Raw genomic sequence first — 24,945 nt, forward strand, 5'->3', positions numbered from 1 at the left:
CAATTAGGATATATTTGGGTACTTTATAGTGACTTTATGCTCTCCTGGACACTACATTGGCTTTTTACCCTTTTTCTCAACCAAGTCTTAACATCTTTTTATTTTCAATTCTTTCCCTTTACTCTTTTGAACACAGATGTAACTCCTGACTTTATAAATCATATTTTTCACTTTTCTTCTTCTTCTTTTACTTCATTTTTTTTGGTTTCTTTAGGCACTTTTGTCATTCACTTTTTGAATAAAGTCACATCTTTTTTTATCTTTTCTTTTCTGTTTGTCTCTTCCACAGAAAACTCCTTTCCTACATTTTTTCTTTCTGTTTCCTTTTGCATATCCTCCATCAACTTATGTATTTTGCAAGAATAGAGGTACACAATATCAATTGTCTTACCATCTCTAATATCAAGGTAACTTTTTGAATTAGCCACCCTCAATATCGACTTTTGGCCTTAGTCAAAGTGCATATGTCCAAGAAAGGACCAGGGACAAAATAATTATTTTAGGGAAGGTACGATAGGTGTATTGAGATAAGTGGTCTACATTAGCCTCAAACATTTGGATCAAAGGGAACATTTATTTCATTTATTGGATCAATTTAGGCGTTAGTAGAATTATTCGAACAAGGGTCTATGATCATTTCACAGCTTATTGCCTAGATTATCTTATTAGGACCAATGGGGAAATTTGAAGATTGGTACATACTATAAGAACATTCAAACTTTCCTTACACAGACTTGGCACATTGTTTCATTGTAAGACTATTAGGTTACCCAATTCAAGTTTATGCTTGAGTCATTGGGTCAAACCTATTCCTTATCATTTTATATTGAGATCCAACACATTCAACTTATCAATACTATAGATTTATCACATTTAAAAACTTTTGGATGGGTATCATTTTCATTCTTTTTTTATGACATCTTGCTTTCATTCTTTTACATACTTCTACACATACATTCCTAAACATGCCGGTCCAAAATAAAAGTAAATAATCCTTTGAGGAAAAAGACTACAGACAATAAAATCCCAAATGAGGTTTGTGAGTTCGGTTTCTTAGGATTCCCCCTATCACAAACAATTCATTTACCCCACCCGAAACAAAATAAGGTGTAATTTCCCGCAATGCACAAAAATCAGAAGTAAAGCATAGGGTGAAGAACACCTGTGGTGCAAATGCGCTGAAGACCTCTCAAGAAGTTGATGGTTCAGTTTCCCGAAGCCCGCTGGATCAACATTAGGGACGCTATCAGTGGCCCCTCACCTTCACTAGTAGAACCCTCAGTAGTGCTCAATCTACTAGATGGACACTTATCTCTCGGTCTCGTAACTATCTCATCTCCTCATCAAGTAACGGTGCCCTCGTAGTCTCCTCCAAATGTTAGTCTCTTTATTTTTCAAGGAGTTTGGTGGTTGCATGGAATCTCCAAATAGGGAATACATTACAATGGTATCAGCCTCCTATGTATGTGCAACCTTTGGTATAGATTTAGGAGGGGCTACAAGAGTAGAAACATCATAAGAAAGGCTGGCCAACTCCGTCTGGATGGTTTCCAAAATAATAGTCGGGGTCGTCCTCTAAAGACTCTCAACTCTAATGCATCAAGGCTCTTACGAATGGCCTAAATCTTCTAGTCCATCATTGTCTCCCACTTCATAAGTTGATCTAGTGGAATGGCAGTAGATCCAGAAGAAAGGGTGGATGGGGAGGATCTAAGGGCCGAAAAGGTTGTCAATGATGCTTGTGATTTGGCATCTGCTATTCGGAGTGGAATTGGTGTCTCATCATCCTGCATCTACTCTACATCCACAACAAGATCATCATCCAAAGGAGGTACCTCTACCTGTGGCTCCCTCCGAGGTGCAGCTAAGTTGGCATCATTCTAAATGAGGCCGGTATCTAGAGTCTTGGTTGTATCAAGAAACGTCACAATGCCAAACCGTAACAGAAGAATCCGAACAGCCACATGAGTTAAGAGGCATTGCATAAAAACCATACTTGGAAACTAGTGGATGTACCTAATCGGAAGAAAGTCATAGGGTGCAGGTAGGAGTACAAGGTGAAACATAAGATGGATGGCACTAGTGCCGGAAAAATTAGCCCATATTTTTGTAACTTGACCATATTTTCATGAGTTAGGTGATTTATTTTTACATGTGTAAAATATTGGTCGATATCGATATTCAACCCATTAAAATATAGGTAAAATATGGATAAACTATAGTAAAATATGAATTAGCCAAATGGGTTAAGCTTCTAACGTATATTCACTCAAAATTTATGATATCACTAAAAACATTGTATTCTTCTATAGAACTAACTATATATCTATACAATTGAAAATGGTGAAGTTTTTAGCCCTCCAACAATATATATTTTAAAATGTACATTAATTTTGTAGTAAAAGCTTATACTAAATAAGATAGATTTATTACACAAAAACCTTCTCACTATTGATTAAGATTAAAATATGAGGGCCTTATTAGTCAAAACTATAATTAAGGGCTGGAGCATCTTCTGATTTGATGTAAACAATGTATTGTCCATGGTGAGTTGCATGAAGAGGTTTATATGAAGATACTACTAGGTTTGGTTGTACATGAACTAGGAATGGTGTTTAAGTTAAAGAAATACCTATATGGTCTAAATAAATCCAGTAATCAATAGTATGCCAAGTTGGCAAAGGCCTTGTACTCCAAAGGTTATACTCACTCATTGAATAACTACTCACTTTTCCATTAGAAGACATGAAAAATCCATCATCTTTGTGGTTATATCTGTAGATGGTGGTATTCGAACTGCCACAATTTGTTTTTGCCATTAACAAACTCAAAATCGTCTTGCATGATTAGTTCAACATCAAAGACATGGGAAAGTTGCACTACTTTCTTGGATGAAGGTACTCAATAAAGGGGATGTACTTATCATTTACAAAGGATGTTTGTTCATTACATGTTAAGAGCTTACAATGTTGCAAGCATGAGATCTTTGGGTTCTTCACCAAACCTGCAGCCATGTCAAAGAAGGAACTCCCTTGTTAGAACCTCTATTTTACATTAATTCATTAGGAAGATAAACTTTCTAACTGACACTAGAATAGATATATAATAAAATGTGCAACACCTTAGCTGATTCATGCAAGATCGCAGAGAACCACACTTGCAAGAAGCATTACACTAATTAGGAAATCTCAAGATAGATCCCTTTTTAGAAATTTTCATGTCACATGACCAATCATACATGTGACGGCCAAACCCACTGGGCCGTGCGCGCACCCACTCTAACACCTAAGCAAGAGAACTATAATGGCCCAAATATTTAAACATGTAGAAAATTAATGAAATACAAATATAATAGATATAAAAATCATAATAAACAAACACTTTTTTACATACTAGTTCAGACTTGTAAAGTAAAACAACCCTAAGGATTAGTCTAAGAAGTACAAGAGATAGATAGGGTAAAATTTGGACAAATTAATAAAAGACACAACTCCCACCATGTAGAAAGAATAATAGAAGCTGTTGGAGAGTTTCTTCGTCTTTACCCAATGAAACATCACCAATCCTGCATCAAGCTTATGTCAGAAGACAGAGCAAGAGTAGTATCAGTACGACCACACTTATTGGTAGTCATCATCAGTCAACACAATTTCAACCTCATAAGATAAGAAATAATTAGTAAGATCGTGCATTTAACAACTCGCTTCTCCACCATTGTACTCTCTTAAAACCTTCAATTCACAGTAGTGTTTTGAATACCACACACCTTCCACACAAATAGCACTTCTTGTTTTATTAGATCATTTCCTAAACATTCTAGCCCCATTGAATATTCCCATGTACTACCACCTTTCTTTCCTACTAGTCGATAGTATCGTACTATTAATTTTTTTGTCACCAAGCCTAACTAAGACCAAAAAATTTCATCTAACAATAGTACACTCTCGTTTGGTACTTACCCAACCGAAAAACCCTCGCTATATACCACTCGTCCCAAGAACAACTTGACCTTTCACTATTGCGCAAAAAGTATGCATAATATAATAGATTCACGTCAGCACCTATTCACATGCATACACATAAATCCACCTACACCCGATCATCATGGATTTTACACACGCCTAATATGGAGTATAACATGCTTCATAACACACATTTATCGCGAAAAGTTAATCCTCTCACGGAACCTAATTCAACGGTCCTCTCATGGAATCCATACCCAAACTATTAGATTATCACAACGTGACAATCCGATCAATATTTATGGCGAAATGTGGCAACTCAATCCTAGATAGCTTACCAAAATGTGGCAATCCGATCCCCATTCACTCACAACAATCACAATTAAAATCAAAACGTTAAGATCACAGAATAGAGATGATTCATGACATAGAGTTCTTGAATTATCCACATTTATGATTAGGGTGATCAATAATGCAACATCTGCATACATATATTTATCATAACGAAGCAATTACAAACATATATCACAAATTAAAAACAATCACCTACGAGTGACTCCTCAATTGCTAACATGTTATAGGCCAAGTTTATCCTAGCTCTTCATTAGGATTGGTTAGTAGGGTTTAATCGTAATATAATAAAATTAATCAATTTACGACTTCACTTGATCGAATATAACGTACAACCATAATCTTGTTAGACCTTACAAGATACCATTATTTTTGACAAAAATCTATTCAATAAAATAGTTCTAAAAACCTTGATTGGTCATCCAAATGTCTACTAAAGTACTCACCCAATCACATTGAAGGATAACAATTCAGTCAGTGCACAAGGTCAAAATATAATCATATTATTGATTTCATACACTACAAGGTAAGCAAAAATTTATGACAACGCATAAAACCTAACCTACATAGACTCCAAGCAGTTGCACAGAGTTGTACCTTTGTTCCAGGTTTTCTGGATTCAAGATGATGAATTTGACAAATAATTTGCAAGATTCCACAATTCCAATAATAGAAAACTCATTCTCCTTCTTTCCCCGGCTTAGAACATCTTTTCTAAGATTTCTAGGGTAATTTATGACTTCTCTAGGTATTATATGAAGATGGAGAAAGTACAATGTCCCGTAATTATGTTCTATCTCGCCTATTCCGCTGTAATGACAACTTAACCCACTGTAGTGCCGCCTTGCCAGCAGCATCCAACTCGCTGTTGCGGGACAACTTCTAAAATTTTTGTGGGTCTTTCATCTTCCAAAATAAACGGTAGTTTGGGTCATTATAATAGATACCCATTTACCCCTCGTTTGTCTCCGAACGACAAGCGACACTTCATCATACGTTCTCATTTTAAAAAATCTTGACTATGAAAAATCATGACCTTTTAATTAGTTCAAATTAACGAGAAGGTAAAATATACTCCAATTTAGGAGAGGTTAATATATAATACACGAAAGAGGTACTATGCTCCTAAGATAGGTGTATTCCACGAGAAACACACGAAGATTGAATCAAACCTCAAATTTCCAAGACCTTGCCAGCTAGAGCAGTAGACCTCCCATTGTAGTAGGGTCGTTGTTGTGGGAGATATTCCTTCGTAGCGGGATATTGGGCAACAGTAAAGTGGGAAATGAGGAATATTTTTCCTCGTTACCTCTTTCCTCCCTTACCATATATTATCAAAACTCTCTCAATCATTCTTCTCGAGTATACATATCTTACCTTATATCTCATTCTCTTTCATTACATACTTTATTGTTTAGATTATTATGATTGCATGCTACATAACTGATTAAAATTAAAATTGTTTTTGCTTAGTTATTTGAAAATATTACTAGGTGGATAAATGTTTTAGAAAACATAGCACGGTTACTTCCCTAATGTCCTTAACATTTACACAACGTTTCGGGTTTAAGGATTCCGTAAAAACACGGGCAAATTGGTACAAAACAAATGGACGAAGTTGAAAACCAATTTGACAAAAATACAAAATTTGACAGTGATTAAGAGTTTTTTGGTTGAAATAATGGTTTTTTATGTTTTAGGATAGTTTATATACTATGACCTTCTGAAAAATTGATAAAAACAGGGGATTTTGGGACGAGAAGATGACATTTTTATGTCTAGTTTTCATCCCATATGAAGGCCCTTGTAGCGGGCTGCATCCCGCTGTAGGAGCCTAGGATATCCCGTTGTAGCGAGATATTGGCCCCTTAAGTGAAATGTCACAGACCTGTAGCCCACCACTTAAAATAAGAACTTCTCTCTTTTCGTCTTGCCTTCCCGACTAGTCTACACAACTCTGAATCATTGCAGGAATTGTCAATGGCTGAAATCAATGACACAAACTTTTCATTTGTCCAATTTCATGATGCCACTAGTTGGGAGAGACATCACGACTACTACAACATCGATTTCTGCAACGAGTGCTTGTTCGAGCTACATAAGGTGGAAAAAAGGATCCTACTTTCTATGCTCGCCTGGTCGAGTTGTGATGGATACCATAGACTGACTCTCCCACAGATGATTGCTCTACTTGGGTGAGGGAATTCTATACCATCCTGTCTTTTCTATGCTAGGATGACCCTTATCGAGTCATTCGCTTTTGGGGATTCGACATTCCTTTCAACTCTACTACTATTTAGAGATACCAGAGGTTCTAGAGGTCTCGAACGTAGAGTACGAGCTAAAACATAGGATGATGGCTCTGGAGTAGATGAGGGACACTATAGGGGAGCCTGCGAGATGGGAAAAAGTTTACTGGGCTATGACATATAGCAATACTTGTGTTGACTGATCACCGGATTCTAAGAGGTGGCATCACTTGGTTTCTAGGGAATCATCCCATCGATTATCTTTTCCAAAGTGACGTTTCCTAGGCCTTGGTAGGGGCGTGTGCTATACAGGAAATCCAGCTGAATGTTGGGGAGTAGAGTATCTTTAAGTGGAAGATGTTCTACTGGGGCCAAAAGAAGGCGTTCTTCCATTTTGGTCTTATCACTTCCCTTTTCACGTAGGCAAGAGTGTCTTTACTTAATACTAACAAAATTATTCCTATGGATCCCCCTTTACCCTTTTTTGGTAAGGTCTTATTCTACTTCTAGGAGTAAGTGGAGGAGGAATGACAGGGCTAGAAGCAGTATGGCGACCGCGCGTTCAAACGGTGAGGACCCCCTCAAAGGTTCACAGGTCGAGGTGGCTCTGGAGATGGTTAGAAAGAAGATAGGGACTGCATATGTTTACTGTAACGACCCTAATATGAACTAGGCTTATCTAGAGCTTCACTAGTGATCTAAGGGTTGTTAAATATCATAATAAGTGTGTATGTGAGTTTTGTTGTCAATTCGGTTAAGTTTGAAGTCAAACGTTAGGGAATGACCAAGACATTCATTGACTAGTTCTTATGTGCTTGCATATGATTATATGTGTATCCTGAGTTTATAAGGTCTTTAAATGATGAATTATGGTGTTAGAAGTCAGTGTGTTGAGTTCGGAAGTCAAACGTCCAAGAACGTCTGAGACGTTTGAAAGTTAGCCTTTGGACGTGCTTGCGTGTTTTTGTGTGCCCTAAAATATTTCTTAATTTATTTGATGTTGAATTTGATAGCGGGGTTCCTAAGACATATACTTGCAAGTTTAGCGGTTTAACATTTGGGTACGACTCCACCTACGAACCAGAAGGGGCTCTGGAGGGCTAGTCGATCAAACGACAGCTCGTCGACTTGGGAAATTGGTGGAGCCTTAAGGAATGCCAATTGGGGAGTTTCAGACCCAACCAAAGGACCCTAATCAATGGAGAGTAGACTAGGTGGCGGTCTGTCGATGGGTGGAAGTCGATGGGCACCTGTACTTTTTGAATTTTCCTGTCAAGAATGGGGTGTTTTAGGATATTCACCCCAAGTATAATAAATTATGGGTACGGTTTATTTAGGTGTATAAATTTTATTTTAAGAGTAATTAAGGGATTAAACTCTCATTTATACCCTAGCACCTAAGTCAAAACCTTTTTCCCTCCCAAATTCTCTCCAAAAACCACGATGAAAGCTCAAGGTGAAGATGGAGCTTGGATGATGGATTTCAGTGGAGTTATTCTGCAAATTTCTTTGGATTAGTTCTAAAAAGGTATGTGAGTTCTTCATATATGTTTTTCTATCCCCTTAGAGTCAATTTTAAAGTGATTTTAAAGATCTTCAAGTTTATTTTAAAAAATTCAATTTCTACTCTAAGTAATGGGTTCTTGCAGGAAACGTTTTCTAATATTAAGATAGGATGTTATTGATGTATAATTGATGTTTTCCAATAAAAATATCCATAAACCCTTGACCTTCAGAAATCTCTAAATTTGACTATAATGTGGGTGAACTTATTAAAGCTTGATAGTAGTGAATTCATGTGAAGATTGCTTTGGGTTATTGATTTATGTATAGATTATGAATGCATGGTTTAATGGCTTCCTTAATTTTATTATATTCATATTTTATATTCTCGGATTGTTGGCTTGTAATTTTGTTGATGGTGTAAGAGCCTTTGTGAGATGAATTGATTGAAATGGCTTAGGATTGTTGATGATGATGACGAAATGGTGGTACGATAACCTAATATCTATATATCATGTAAAATTGCTATTGAATTTTATGGTCCTCTTATGGTGGCGGTATTTATGTGCTGAACATGGTCTTGTTGGTATTAATTATGTACATTGTAGTAATGTCATGCTAGGGCTTATATAAATGTATAATGTGAAGACGTTTATGTGAAGTAATGTGATCATGTATAATGTGTTATGGCTAGTATGAATATGTAAGGTGATGCTATGTTGTTCTACATGTGCAATCTTGTATGATGTGAAGATATGAAGTGAAGTGCTCTAGTAATTCTTATGTGATTTTGTATGAATTATTATGTTATGATTCTTCCTAATTGATGGTATATCATGATGTTGTATATGTATGTGTGAGGTTAAAGAATGTTGCCTTTTAGATGACTATATGTGACTATGGTAGACTATGAAGAGTCTTTATATGTGTTGATGTGGTATCTTGTGTGATAGACTTAGTGTCCCTACTTGGTAGTTGAATGATATTGTATGAGTGATATGATGAATGGTCTGTCATGATTTTGTAAACCTAATTCCCTCTTCTTAATGCATGAAGGTTATGTGAATATGTTATTCCTTGACTTGGTAGGCTAAAGCACCGTTGTCTTGTATGTGACCTTGAAATGAGTAATTAAGTTTATGATATCCTTGACGTTGACAACCATAATGGTATCCTTATCGTGTGCATGATGAACTTAGGGATAGGTTAGCTGGAATGACATGAAACCATCTCTAAGACATTCATTGAGCTATTCTTATTTACCATTTAGTGGCAGCCCTAGTGGACCCATCATTTGTAGAGGCATTATGGGAAGGTAAGACTAGAAGTTTGGCCTTTCATATGTCTAGTGATTAAACTTACTCTATGAAAACAAAGACTAGCACCGAGTGAGTATGCTTGGGGAGTGTCTCTACTTAAGTTGAGAGTAGAGTACAAAGAAAGCCTTTCTATTCCTTATTTATGTGCCTAAATGGGATGTGTCCTAGTTCTACCCTTGGAAAGTGGAACACCCTTCATCGAAGTAGAGAAGACTCTGGATTCCATGCCTCTCTAGTATAGTCTATGCCGGTTAATGCTTATTCTGTGGGATACATTCTATTGTTGGAGAAGTTCTACAATGTTTTGGTAGTGGAGTGAGACGCTATCTAGACATGGCACGAATAGACTTTGAAGATGTTAGGATGCAGGTTCCCTAGGTCCTTTCCATGAAAATTATATGAAGTCTTCTGAATGTATGATTTTCTCTCAAAATAGTTTTAATGAAAATATGGCTTCTTAATGAAATATTTATTATTAGAAAGGTTACTTATCTAGGGTAGGTTTGAGGATTGCTTAGGTAGGATTGAGTAGGGTGTATGGGCAGTCTCTTCATGTTTTACTTTGGTGAGTCTTAGAGTATCCTTAGGTAGGGAGTCTAAATGATGTAAAGTCTTGTCTTATTGGATATGAACTATGTGATGGGTGAGTATTGGAATACGTTTACTATAGGTAGTTTTAAGGCCCGTCTAGGTGTGTGTGTAGGAGTTGTATGGGCGGCCTCTTCATATCTTACATAGGTGGGTCTTAGGATAACCTTTGGTAGAGGAGTCAATGTGAATATTCTTATGTGATGTATGCTACTTGAATATGTCTTATTTGTGATTGATGACATCTTATATGTCTCTTAAACTCTTTTATGAAGGTTTTTATCGAAATATCATGAAAGCATGCTTATACCATAAATGTCTTTTTTTCGTGGTTTTTGCATGACTTCCATACTTAGTGCATCCAATGTTCTAACCCCTTGTTTTCCCTTTTTGGCTAAAGTAGGGAATTGGAAGTCTTGATATGCCATGGAGGATTGGTAGGTTTCTTAGGGTTCAAGATGAAGTATTGGTGAGTCCTCATCGATTCGAGGACAAAACCCACATGTTCCTTATGTCTTTATTTTCATTTTAAGTCTTCCTTGGGATTAGTCCCAATGTTGTTCATTAAAAGTATTAGATGGTTTAAAGAGACATTATAAAGGTAGATTGTTTTAAAGAAGTCTTACGCTTGCCTATTAATGGAAGTATTCTTCATGTGTAAGGAAAGTTTTAAATTCTTACTTATTTTAGATAACATATTATGCGATGATTGATATGAGTCGATTGTATAGGACTTCTCGGGGTCCCATTTGCAATGTGGCGACTAAAGGATACCATTTTTCTAGGGTATACCTTTAGATCGTTACATTGGCTTGAATCTTGTTCCTCCCAGCACTGCCCTCGACGAAGAGATGCTCCGACGCTAGCTGCGCTAGGAAAGGAGTAAAGGTTTGTAGAGGGATTGCGTGATGACCCAGATCTGCAAGACTATTAAGACCATGTTCACTTTTATTGCCCCGGGGAAGGAGATTTCCCAGCTTGACCCAAAGGACTTTTCACAGTTTTAAATGTTGAACGAGACTTGGGCTGGCTTGGAACACAAGAGGACAATAGACTCCAAAGTGGACACCACCCAATTTGAGGGTTCTAGATTGGTCATTTTTTCGGTCCTTTTTATCTTTTATTTGTGAGTTTTAACAATGTAGCTTTATGTTTACCTTTCAACAATTTCTACATGATTTAGTTATCTGATGCATCCCCTTTTTAAATCTTAAGTTATAATTCTCTACTACAATTGTTGAACACTATTTTGTGGTCACAACGATTCTTTGAGTCCCTTACAAGTTGTCATTTTGGAAATAGGGAAAGCAGGGAAAAACTTGTGAGGTTCTTCCACTTTTCGTCCCGCTGCAGCGGCACGCTCTAGCAGGAATAATCCTATTGTAGCGTCTCAGATAGGACCAGAACCTAGGACAAAACTTCTTTGGTTTTCTTAACCTTCCAAGATTTTCTAGGAATCCACTTCACCATTCCACCAATTTTCTCAATTTTTTGAACTATGGTACATAATACTCAAATAATTACACTAGCATACTCCAGTGATTAACTCATCCATTTACACCACATCGATTGCATACACACAACACGATGCCCTTGTCGTTCCACATGCATTCTTCATAACACCTCCATATACTCACTCATTTCACACCATAAGGGGTTCACATTCACAGCTAATTCAAATAACAAAATTTCACTTTGATAACATAATTTAGACATAGGGTCACACATTCACAAGCATAAACTGAACACCATAACAATCCCACTTTATAAGTTAGTTTGCCCCATGGATGACCCCTAAGGGACATATATGCCTCATATGACACTTATTGTTAAATACCAATTGGTACATAAGGCTGGCACCTCAGGGGAGAAAGCCTATCGTGGTCCGTTCCCTATTGGTATAGATGGGTGGTAGCTCAGGGGCGAAATCCTAGCATGGGCCGATCCCAAATTGTGTAAATATGAGGACCGCATCCTAGGGGTTAATATGACTAGCATGGGTCATCCTCTTCAACCACTGATCAGATGGTCACTTGTATCACATTACCTATAAAGATTATAACGTATAGAAAAGTAATGAAAATAATGTAAGTTACATGATCTCACAAGAGTAAGCAAAGGTGGTCTTCTCTCCTGATCTATGCACTCATATGTTGATACTTGATTTCATTCGAGCCCTCGTATTACATATGTTATATTACCTTACATATTCAGTACATTTTTTTTGTACTGACTTCTCTCTCTTGGGACGTTGCATTTCATGCTGCAGGCACAAGTACTCCAGCTAGTAGACCTCCTCAGTAGGAGCATACGACACTCAGATACTTTTGGTGAGCTCCAGGTTGATTCAAATCTTAATGAGTCCTTTGGTAGATTCATTTTGGTATTGTATCATTGTTAACGGTAAGGCGGGGTTTGTCCCGACCTACTCTGGTCTTCTATCCTTTAGAGCCTTTGTAGATGTATGTACATGGCTCAATTGTGTCTTAAGGAGTTGTGGCCTCAACGACCAACTCTTGTATATAACTTTTAGATCTACTTTTGTTGGTTTTTATCGCTGCGTCCTAGGTGAACTCTTCACAATTGTTATAGTTATATCCATAGTAAGAAAAGGTTACAAATTGATTCTCTCGGGCCTTTAAGGCATTGGATGTTTGTCCGTCTTAATGGGTTTTGAGGCGTGACAAATTGTATTACTGGGTCATATTAAATAAAGACCACAAGTGGTAATGTGTTTACACTTGGTCTAGGGGAAATCTCTTAGAAATCGTCCAAATAGACATGTATGCTCGCTCCATAATGGAATCTGAATTCATTGGAATAGATAAGGCCGGTGAATTCGTGAAGAAGTTGAATGACTTCAGAATTTCTTAGAGGATATTTCATTTTGTCCGAAACCAATGGGACCTATATGCACACATTGTCATAGTCAAGCAATAATAGATAGGAAAGGCGACGTCATGTACAATGGGAAATCTCGTCAAAAACGACAGAGATATAATATTGTAAAGCTAGTTCTTTCAAGTGCAATCATCACAATTGACTATGTGAAGTCAAGCGACAATGTGTTAGATCCACTAGCGAAAGGCCTAGTGATAGAGGAAGTTTAAAGATCATCTAACAAACTGGATTTCGGTATTAGGACAAGTCATCATGACGCCAACTCTATCTAGCAGACTGGAGATCCCAAGACTAGATTTACGAAAAAATGAAGTTGTGACTGACAATTCTACATTGTCAATCAACTCAATCCATTTTCATGATGAAGATAATATTCAATAACAAGGTTAATATTTGACCAAATAGTGTATCTAAGAAATGACACAATTATAAAAACAAGGTTAATATTTGACCAAATAGTGTATCTAAGCAATGACATAATTATAAATCACCTACAAGAGTGTGAAGCTTAAGCCGATTCAAGTAGAATTTTTCATCAAAAGCCTATTCTCTATACACTCATGAAACCAAGAGGTGTTCATGGATGAAATGCACACAGCCGTACGAACCATAAACGGTAAAGGATTAATTTTGTAATGCACCAAAGTTTGACGGTTCAAAGATATCACATTCAACAATTGACCGATATATTTGACATATGTTAACTACACAAATTCCAAGGGAGAAACCTACTTATCAAGATGCAATTTATCCTTGCGGGTAAAGTACACACTCATTCATGCATTGCTATATGTTATGAGAATTCCCCATTAATTTGGGGGATTGTTGGGTATAGCATGATTTAATAGGAAATGGAGGGAAGATGAAAAGAGGAATTGAAAAGGTTCTCTTATGTTTTAAGAAAAGACATTTCTCCCTCATTGTGTAACTCTCCGGAAGTTCCGTGACTTAGAGTAGCATACCAATTAAAGAATGGTTAAAGTTACGTTTACAGACCTAGACTAATGTAATAAACTCGGTTTAGAAGTATTAGATCCTACAAGTCAAGGGACGACCATAACGTCCAGAAACTAGTGCAGTTGAACTGCTAAACATCCTTAGGTCTTGTAAAGGTTTTGGAGTGTTAGATGAAGTCGAAAACCTGTGAAAATACTTTAAATAGGTAATTGTTTGTGGTGGAGCAATAAAATCATATGCCCACAGATCAAATTCTTCGATGAAAATTATTTTGTTCTTCACCCTAAACCGATTGTCATTGAAGAACCTTGTTTACTTGATGCATACATGTAAAATAAACTCATCTCATACCAAATTTTATTTGGAAGATTTATTCTCATAATCATTGCTCTAGCTATAATTGGAGGCATACAATTAATGCTAAATCAACAAATATTATCATCATAATTTAACAATTTGGAATTGTGTTCTTAATTTAACAACTCAAACAATCAACCTTTACAAAAACAAATTTGTAAATTGATACAAATGCACATGTCACCATATCATAGATGCATCTATTAAATCGTAATAGTGAACGGTCCACATGACAACTGAACGACCCAAATTCACCTTGTTATATGTTCCAAATTATCTCAACCTTAGTTGATACAATTATAATTTTTTCATGAGAACGAGCAACAAAAGTGAATCTTGAAGAATTTTTTATTTTTTCGAACATATAGAAATGTGAATTCTCAATTTATTTTGCATCAAATTTAAAGGAAAATGACCAATCAGTGATGCCAATATATATTTATTCTAGTAATCTTCTAGTTTAATTTTGCATGTGATTCCTTCATCATGCCCATATTTTTAGTCAACAAAAAAGAGAAAACGGGTAAACTTTATGTAAATTTTCATAGCCCACTTTCATTGTAATAAACAAAAGTTAGATAATCTTTCAATAATTTGCAGTCTTAATATAGTAATTTTTTTGATTCCTCTGAAACTTAGAAGTTTCTTTTGAGACTTACTACAATCCCAATATTATGAATAATTTCATTCTGGGTAGTAACAGAGTGGATCTTCGAAACTCTCAATTTATTTTGTGTACTACCACAAATTTCATAACACCATTCTCATGGTGACCATCTCAATTAAGGAGAATACGTGCAAGACTTATTTCTTGACAACCAATGACAAGTTTGTGTTGCCAAACAATAACATTTATTTTTTTCATGGCCACAACCTTTATAAGAAAGAATTATTTCATTCTTTTGTTAACAATAGTTCATGAGAGCATCAAGTATTGACTAAATAATCATTTATGTCAAAATATTTCTTTTCAATCTCTCAAACCTTTCGTAGAGGTGAGATGTGACATTTATAAAACAATACATGAAAATTTTCTTATCCATGCGAACACTAGTCACATTTTCATCAAGAAACGGACCACAACCATTTGTACATGCTCCATAAGTTTTTATTAGAAACTCATTGTCATGCTTTGAAATTTTTAAATTTATGTGACTCGCCTCAACATCACTTTAAGAGGTTAAATGGACCAAATGTACCATCACTATGTATTCCTTTATTTTGATGCCAGATTTACACAACTTCTCAAATTATAGTTGCACCACCAACAATGTGCCCAGTAACTTCTTATATCACTTTGATGTATGAAAATTACCTTAAAAATGAAAGAGCATCTTAAAAAAAATGTGGAAAATATCCTTTCATACCTCTTTAATGGACAAATTACCTTCACAATTTAAGGATCCTTTAAGAACCCATAAAGTTCTTCATTTTAATTACCACAATGATGAACATTAAATTTTACCACGCCCAAATTCATACATTCAACTACTTGTCATTTTTCAGGCATATTGTGCAATGTTATACCACATCCACATAAGAGAATGGAGCAAATAAATTGGGTAAATTTCATGAATTTAAGACAAAGTTATACAATTTTATATTAGTCATCATCATATCATCACTATAGTGCATTAGGACTAAAAACCAATGTATTACCCATATAGAAACGTCTTTGGTTATATCAATGAGACTTGAAGCCAACTTCTTATTATCATGGTGTACCTAGACTTTAACTATGTGTATTACCCACTTGGTTCGATAAAACTTGAATATACCGTCTTACACTCAATTAATATCTTAAAAAGCAAATAAGTTACCAAAAAATTCATTATCAACAACCATAAATATAATATGAATTCTACATAAATTACATGAAAATGAACAAAATCAATTAATTCGAACAACATGTTGGAATCATATAAAAGCAATAAGTCAAAATGAATTAAAACCTTTTAATATCCTTTTAAATTTTTTACCAAGATTAACATAATTTAATAACCATTATAAAATAACCACAATTATTCAACAATAAATGCTTAGATAAAGAAAAAATAAAGAGGTGAAAGAGTAACCAATAATGATAATCCAATCAATATGTATATGTCACATAACTCAACAACTTATGTTTTAGTAAAACAAGATTTCAGATCTATCTTAGAGAAATATGTGTCACCCTGAAGTTGATTGAAAAGATCATCAATTTTGAGGAGAGGATATATGTTCTTGGTGGTAACATTGTTCATCGGACTGTAATCTATACACATCCTAAAGAACCATCGTTCTTCTTCAAAAATATAATTAAAGTTCCCCAAGGTGAGACACTTTGTCGAATAAAGACCTTATGAAGAAGATCTTTCAACTGTTCTTTAAGCTCTTTCAACTCTTCTGGTGCTACCACTGACAACCTATGGCGATGCCTCTTGCTCTTGGAGAGTTATGATCGCATATAAGCGGTTTGTACCCCCATCAGTACCAAAAAGAGATCCTCTAGGTGCAGCCTTGTATAGTAAAGAAATTGATCAATATTGGGACCTATTGCTCACTAATCTTGGGCATATATGTATGCCTATAATGCTAATTATGCCCATACTTATGCATAGTTTGGAGTATTTAAGTCTAGGTTTAAGAGTCATATTCAGCGAATTCTATGTTTGTGAACTAACCAACATGATTAGTTGTGTAGGTAGGCGATGTGAAAGAAACATGCACAAAAACGAGTAAATGGAGCAACATGGAAATCTAAGGAGGATATAAAGATGGATTAAGCTGAACAAATGCCTCAAAGGAATTTACGTTGTGTCTTCATGTCGCTCTGAGTAAAGCTAAATATCATGTTGCAAATTTATTTTGAGGCAGAACAACTCGTGAAGCCTCTGCTTCATGCAAAAGAATCCTCTGTTTGATCCAAGAAGTTGAATGCTGCTCCGCGCCGCGCTCTTGAAGCCCAGAAGTTTTAAATTCGACTTTAGTATAAATAGGGTTTTAATTTAAGTTATTAGATATTCTTTTTCTAATTTTCGAGAGGGGAGAAAGAAGATCGATATTTGGAAGCTTGTAAGGTATTTTTCTCTCTTGTTCATCTCAAAATTCTTAGAATGATATACTTGAATGTGAATATTGTTCTGAAGATTATGAGTAGGTAAATACCCTAGTTCTAGGGTTGTGGCTACAGGATGAATGAAACTTGTTTAAATTGTTAGGGGTTTTACTATGAGTTATCGATGCTTGTTCTTACATTGTTGCTCTTTGTATTTCACGGCCACCATAGAAATAAATTAATTAACCAAATTGAACTCGAGAGAGAAATAAGAGGATAGAACATGGAATGTAGGAATTTCGGTTACTCTAAGTAGCTAGAGTTGACTCTTTCTAGGATAGATATTTACCTAGAAACCTTACTTAGATCACCATACAGGAAGATAACTTAATGCTCCACTCTTATGCGCCTTATCCCCACTCAACGAATTAGTTAGGGTGGTAATGCTTGTAGGCAATTAGAGGTTGAGAGACCATAATCGTTTACCTAACCCTATGTTTCAATAAAGAGATAATTCAAGCAAACTGTTAGTAAAGGATAACAATTTCGTGATTCCTAATAAAAACCGCAGTCCTAGATCTTTCCCATTTTACTCTTGAAACTTAAGAAATTGAATCACCGTAGTTACTTTTAGTTTCATATAATTAGCAGTTAATACTCTTTCTAAAATCTGGAAATTGCATATGTGGCGACTAAGAGTTAGAAGAGTTAATAGAGTCTAGTCTGATGTCCCTGTGGGTACGATTACGACTCCTTAATAAAAGCCGTTATATTGCTTGTACGATCACGTGCACTTGTGTGTACGATTTGACTGCAACATGTTTTTTGGTGCGTTTGACGGGGATTTTAGTAGTAAGAATGTATTTAATTTTTCTAGTTCTGAATTTATACATAAGTGTTGACAACTTGATCTTAGCATTCTATTGTTGTCACTGTCAAGATATTCCAAACTGGACTACGATCGTGAATTATTCTCGCCTCTCTGAGAACTTGAAAGATTCATACGTAGGAAATTGAGGCAAGAAAAATATTTAATTCCTTTGTACTTTGGGTAATCATCATCTCCAATTAACAAAACAAAGGAACTAGAATTGACACCTGAAGTAATGGAAGTTAATGAAATGAGAGTTAGAGATGTGTCAATCCCACGACCAACCTATGTTACTTCATGCTTTCAGAAACCTGAGGCTGGTGGTAGATTTGAGCTGAAACAGAGCGTGGTGCAAATATTGCATTACGGTTCACATTCAGAACTTTTTGGAGATTAGTGATATGTACACTTTAACTGGAGTAAATAAAGATTATGTGAGACTCACTTTATTTCCCTTTTCTCTATTGGGGGAATCCAAAATATGGTTAAATTCAAAGCCTGAAAACTCAATCACCACTTGGAACAATTTAGCACAGAAATTCCTCATCATATTCTTTCCATATGGGGAGGCTGCCAAATTGAGGAGTGACATTTTAAGATTTAGGAAGAAAGGTGGTGAAAACTTGAACCAATCTTGGGACACGTTTAAATCGATGTGGATGAATTGCCCTCATCATCATCAAGCTAATGAAGTGCTGGTCCATACTTTTATTGAAGGTCTGGAGCCGAACACCGAGATCTTGCTTGACTCAACTGACAGTGGAAAACCCTTAGAAAAAATTTATGCAGAGTTATACACCTTGTTGAATCGGATCTCCTAAGGTAATACAGAGTGGAATGGTAGTGGACTAAAACAAGTGGTGCAGAAAATCGCAGATGTACTGGAGATGGATGCGTGATGCTTTAACTGCTCAAATTTCAACCATGAAGAATATGATGAATACACACTTCAGTAATATGGCTTTGGGACAACAGACTTCTCAAGATAATGCAGTCCAACAACCTTGGGATGAGATTTGAGGTGGAAAGAGACTATAGTGCGGAGATTTGTGGTGCAAACCCAGACTTCTTAAATTTTATAGGTAATGCATAGAGAGGAGGAGGCCAGCGGAACTATGGGAATTCTAACAACCCAAGTTGGCGAACCACCAAAAATTTTCATGGGGTGGAAATCAAAATCAAGTCCAAGCACATAATAAGCATAGATCTCAGTGTAATACACAAAGTTACCAAGGACAGATGTAGAGGGAGCAACCTAAACCTCAAGCGGGGAGTATGAGTATTGAAGAGATGCTAAAGAAAATTATGGCAGACCAGGCTCAGCTAGCTGCTTAGGTGAGAAATAATAAGCTAGCCGCTCAGAATTCGGAGAAGCAATTTGGGAAACTCGCTAGTGCCCAAAATTTTATACCACAAGGAGGATTGCCTGGTAACACTGACCGGAATCCAAACAAGGTAAATGCGGTGAGTACTTGTAGTGGTCTACAATTGGAGGAATTATCTCCAAAGAAAATAATCACTGAGTTAGGGATAAGAGAAAGTGAACAAAAAAAGGCTGACAGCAATTTAAATGAAGAAATTGCACCTACTTAAAAGGTGCAACCAATAGTAAGACCACCTCATCCATTTTCTCAGAAGTTCAAGAAACACAAGGAGGATGAATGTTTTTGTAAGTTTCTCTCTTTGGTGAAACAGGTTCATGTTAACTTTCCTTTGGTAGATGTTTTGCAGGGTATATCCAGGTATGTGAAGTATATCAAATGAATCGTGCCAAATAACAGAATGATGACAGAATATGTAGCTCCACGATTCGTAACTAGTTACCCATTAAACTAAAATATCTGGGCATCTTTATTTTATAGATTACAATAGGATAGAGTATCCATGCTCGAGCTCTGTATGATTTGGGGCAAACATAAACCTGATACCAACCTCGATGTAGAAGAACTGATTTTACCTGTGGATTTTGTGGTATTGAACTTTGAGCCCGATCCTGAGATTCCATTCATCTTAGGATGACCATTCTTAGCCACCGGGAGGATAATGATTGATGTAGTTGCTAGGCAGCTCACTATGAGAGCTCATGATAAGGTATATGTTTTTGATATATACAAAGCTTTGAAGATACCACTAGTATATGAGGAGTTATCTGCCATTACTGTGGTAGACCTTGAGGCAGATGTCAAGCACATTGTAGCTAAAGACCCTTTTGAGTGAGTGATTAGGGGTGATGAGATTTATGGAGATGCTGAGGCACATGAAATTGTGCAAATTTTAGATGTGGCATTGATTGCAGAATCTAGAAGAACATGGGAGCTATTGAGCAGGGTGTTAGGACCTCCACCTTATCCCTCAATTGAAGAAGCATCCAAGCTGGATTTGAAAGATCTTCCGACACATCTCAGGTATGCTTTTTAGGTGAAGATAATACTTTACCGGTTATTTTGTCTGCAACATTATTGAAAGGACAGGCGGAAGCATCATTGTTAATCTTGAAGAAGAGGAAAGCAGCTTTAGATTGGAATATATAAGATAACCATAGGATGAGCCCGACTCTGTATATGCGCTAAATATACATAGAGGAAGGGTACATCTCCAGTGCACAGTATTAGCGAAGACTTAATCCTTTGATGAAGGATGTGGTACGTAAATGAAGTGATAAAGTTAGATGCTTGGATAAATTACCCAATATTGGATAGTAAATGGGTAAGTCCAATACAATGTGTGACTAAGAAGTGTGGAATCATAGTAATAACTAACGATAAGAATGAATTTATCCCAACAAGAATAGTAACTAGGTGGAGGATATGCATGGATTATAGAAAACTAAATGAAGCCACAAGAACGGATCACTATCTAGTACCTTTCGTTGTTCAGATGTTGAATAGATTGGCTGGCCAGGAATATTACTGCTTTCTTGATGGGTACTTTGGGTATAATCTTATTTTAATTGCAGTTAAAGATCAACAGAAGACAACATTCACATGCCCATATGGTACTTATCCATTCAAACGCATGCCCTTTTGGTTGTGCAATGTCCCAATAACTTTTCAAAGAGGCATAATGTCTATATTCCACGATATGGTTGAAGATTTTGTGGAAGTGTTTATGGTTGACATCTAAGACTTTGGGGAGTCTTTTGAGCTATGCTTAATAAATATCGACAGAGTCTTAGCAAGATGTGAGGAAACAAATTTAGTATTGAATTGGGAAAAGTGTCACTTCTTGGTAAGAGAAGGGATTGTGTTGGGCCACAAGGTATAAAAGATGGGACTGGAGGTTGATAAAGCCAAGATTGAAGTGATAGAGAAGTTACCTTCTCCAATATCGTTGAAAGGAGTTAGAATCTTCCTTAGCCATGCTTGTTTCTATAGGAGGTTGATTAAGGATTTCTCTACAACTGCAAGACCCACGTGCATTTTATTAGAGAAAGCGATGAAATTTATATTTGACAAGAAATGTCTGGAGGCACTAAAAATGTTGAAGCAAAAGTTGATTGAATCTACCATGCTCATTGTACAGAACTGGGAGCTCTTATTTGAATTGATGTGTGCTGCTAGATATATTATGGTTGGAGCAGTGTTGGGTAAAAAATGAAATAAAATGTTTAATACCATATATTATGCGAGTAAAACACTAGATGCAACTCAGGCAAACTACACTATGACTGTAAAAGAGATGTTGGCATTAGTTTATGCTTGATAAATTTAGGTCATATCTTGTGGGAAGAAAAGTGATAGTCTACACTGATCATGCAGATATCAAATATCTCTTAAATAAGAAGGATGAAAAACCCCAGCTGATCAGATAGGTCTTGCTTCTCCAAGAGTTTGATCTGGAAATAAGAGATTAGAAGGGTTCGGAAAACCAAATAGCTGATCATCTTTCAGATTGGAAGATTCATCTCATGTGGTGAATGAAGGTTAAGTCTGTGAAGAATTACGTAATGAACAACTTTTGGCACTGGACATTGCATAGTTACCGTGGTATGCTGATATAGTGAATTATTTGGTGAGTGGCGTATTACCACGTGGAGTATCAATAAATAAGAAGCAAAGGTTTAGTATGATGCTCAATTTTATATATGGGATGATCAATATTTGCTTAAACAGGGTCCGGATCAAATAACAATGAGATGCATAGCTGAAGAATAAGCACAACAAGTACTGGAGAGCTGCCACACTTAACTGTATAGTGGACATCATGTGGGTGAAAGAACAACACATAAGGTATTGTAGTATGGATTCTTTTGGCCTACGTTATTTAAAGATATTGTGTTGTTTGTCAATGAATGTGATCGGTGTCAACGAATGGGCACTATTTGAAGAAGGCATGTGATGACTTTGAATAACATTCTGGAGGTTGAGATCTTCGAGGTGTGGGGGATAGATTTTATATGAGAGCATTCCCATGGTCTAGAGGAAATCAATATATCCTAGTTGCAATGGTTTACGTGTCCAAGTGGGTTGAAGCAGCTACGTTTCCAGTGAATGATTCCAAAGTGGTTTTGAAGTTTATTAGAAATAACATTTTAGCCTGGTTTAAACCCCCAGGGCTATTATCAGTGATGGAGGTACACATTTCATTAATAATTCCATTATAATTTATTAGCTAAATATAGAGTGAGGCATAAAGTAGCAACTGCGTACGATCCTCAAACTACTGGACAGGTTGAAGTGTCTCACAAGGAGATTAAGTAGATCCTGGAAAAGACTGTGAATGCCCAAAGAAAGGATTGGTCTGACAATCTAGATGAGGCTTTATGGGCATATAGGATTACGTATAAGACACTAATACGGACTTCTCTATCTCAAATGGTGTTTGGAAAAGCATTTTATTTGCCGGTTGAGTTGAAACATATAGAATATTGGGTGATAAAGAAGCTGAATCTGGATGCAGAGTTGGATGGAAGAAAAAGAGTCACACAGTTGCATCAAACTAGAGGAGTTTAGGCTTTATTCCTATGAGAATAATAAGATGTTAAAGGAGAAAAACAAAAGGTGGCATGACAAACCTATAGTGTCTCGCACCTTTGAGCCTGGTCAATTCGTGTTGTTGTTCAACTCTAGGTTGAAGTTGTTCCCAGGATAGCTCCATTCGAAATGGAGTGGTCCTTTTGAGGTTGTCAGAATGACTCAGCATGGTGCAGTTGAGTTAACCCATATTGAGTCATTTTGCCAACGTGTCTAAAGCAAACCAACTACAATTTCCATATTAATGTCTTCCCACTTCCGAGTCGAAACTTGCATTGCTTGAGTTAAACCACCCGAATTTTAATCCTCAGCTTTGACTTGTTTTCAAAGAGGCACCTATCCATAAATTCCGCTATGTCCCTTTTCAAACCTTTCCACCAATAGACCTCTTGAAGATCATGGTACATTTTGGTGGCACCTGGATTAATAGAATATCGAGAACCATGAGCTTCCTCCAAGATTCGCTTCCTCAAATCATCAACATCCGACATACACAACCTACATTGGTACTTAAGCACACCATCCCCCCGGGAGAATAACTCATTAATCTTACCAAGAACCGATTCCTTCAACTCAATCAACAACGGATCAAGGAGTTGCTTAAACTTCACCTCAAACACTAAAGACGATTCAACGTTATGTTGGACCATAAAACCACCATTAGGAGAATCTTAAAACCGAAAACCCAGTCGAGCAAACCTATGAACATCCTTCACTAGGTATTTCTTGGATTTTTCCACATGAGACACACTACGCATAGCCATACGACTTAGATCATCCGCAACACCATTAGCCTTGCGGGGGTGGTAGAGAACACTCATGTCGTAATCCTTCTATAATCACAACCATCTTCTTGTCAGATATTCAACTCCTTTATATTGAAGACTCTTGTGGTCTGTAAATAAATTCACATGTACCCCATAGATATAATGCCTCGATATTTTCAAGGCAAACACCACGGCCGCTAATTCAAGATCTTGAGTTGGGTAGTTCTTCTCATGCACCTTGAGTTGCCTTAAGGAATAACCTATCACCTAACCTTGTTGCATAAGGATAGAACACAAACCTACTCGGGAAGCGTCATAATTCACTACAAAACCCTTGGTACCCTCGAGTAAGGTCAATACCGGAGCAGAGGTAAGCCTATCTTTCAACTCTTTGAATCTTCTTTCACAAGCCTCCGACCACTCAAACTTCACCTTCTTTTGAGTTAATGTTATTAAAGTATATGCAAAAGACGCAAACCCATCGACAAACCTTCTATAATACCCATCTACACCCAAGAAACATCTAATATATGTACGTTCCAAAAAATATAGGCTAATTGTTAACTACTTTCGTCTTTCTCGGATCGACCTCTATAGCCTCACCAGAGATGACATGACAAAGAAATGCAACCGATCTCAACAAAAATTCACACTTGTTATACTTAGCAAGTAGTTGATATTCCTTAAGGACTTGCAATACCACCCTTAAATGACCCATATGCTCATCCGCACTCTTAAGACATACAAAGATGTCATCAACAAAGACAATCACAAAGGCATCAAGGTAATTTTGAACACTATATTCATTAGGTCTATAAAAGTTGTCGGGACATTTGTTGACCCAAATGACATAAATAGGAACTCATAGTGACCATACGTAGTTCTGATAACCGTTTTGGGAATATCTTCACCATTTTCCCTAAGTTTGTCATATCCCGATGTCAAATCAATTTTAGAAAAGTATCTTTCCCCTTGGAGTTGATCAAATAAATTATCAATCCTAGGGAGAGGATACTTGTTCTTTATACTGACCTTATTGAGTTGTTGGTAATCCATGCACATCCTAAGGTACCCATCCTTCTTCTTCATAAACAACACCGGAGCACC

This window comes from Solanum pennellii, chromosome 10 (assembly GCF_001406875.1).
Source record: "Solanum pennellii chromosome 10, SPENNV200".
Taxonomy (NCBI): Eukaryota; Viridiplantae; Streptophyta; class Magnoliopsida; order Solanales; family Solanaceae; genus Solanum; species Solanum pennellii.